This window comes from Schistocerca piceifrons, chromosome X (assembly GCF_021461385.2).
Source record: "Schistocerca piceifrons isolate TAMUIC-IGC-003096 chromosome X, iqSchPice1.1, whole genome shotgun sequence".
NCBI lineage: Eukaryota > Metazoa > Arthropoda > Insecta > Orthoptera > Acrididae > Schistocerca > Schistocerca piceifrons.
Genome location: NC_060149.1, coordinates 334,527,553 through 334,528,377, shown reverse-complemented (window position 1 = coordinate 334,528,377; position 825 = coordinate 334,527,553). Strand labels below are relative to the sequence as shown.

General features: G+C 45.1%; 1 pseudogene; it reads right to left on the bottom strand.

Moving 5' to 3' along the window:
• Positions 1-290: 290 nt before the first annotated feature.
• Positions 291-408, bottom strand: LOC124723859 (annotated as a pseudogene).
• Positions 409-825: the final 417 nt, after the last annotated feature.

The window sequence follows — 825 nt, the reverse complement described above, 5'->3', positions numbered from 1 at the left end:
CTTTTGCTAAACCAAAATAGAACTTGAAAAACTTAATCATTACAGGCGTAAATGGAACGATAGTTTATTATCAAGCTACACAGTGCACAACACTCCGTCTTCAGGCCACAAGTGGCCCATCGGGACCATCCGACCGCCGTGTCATCTCAGCTGAGGATGCGGATATGAGGGGTGTGTGGTCAGCACACCGCACTCCCGGTCGTTATGATGGCTTTCTTTGACCGGAGCCGCTACTATTCGGTCGAGTAGCTCCTCAGTTGGCATCACGAGGCTGAGTGCACCCTGTAAACTTGCAACAGCGCATGGCGGCCCGGAGGATCACTCATCCAAGTGCAGGCCACGCCCGACAGCGCTTAACTTCGGTGATCTGACGAGAACCGGTGTATCCACTGCGGCAAGGCCGTTGTTAAGCTACACAGTGAGAGTACAATTTTTTTTTTACCAATCTGTTTCATTAAAATCGCAAGATCACGAATGTGCGGTAGATCTTATGCGTGCATATAAAAAACAGAATCGGATGCATTGCTATACGATTTGATGCTGGAAGGACATACGCTTCTGAACGTCTATTTGTTCATGTAAGGAAAGGTCGAAGGATTATAGTGAAAGATAAAGAATGGTTTGGAGAGTTCAATACATTTTGTGAGAGTTTACACCTAGGTCCTGATAAATTCCATGAATGCATGAGCATGTCTGTGTCTACATTTGATTACATTTTGAAAACGGTTGATGCACGCCCGAGAGTACCCTACACCAATTTCCAATCAACTATATCGCCTCAGAGAAAACTTAAACAGGTAGTTACCTTGATGTAAGTAAAAGTCA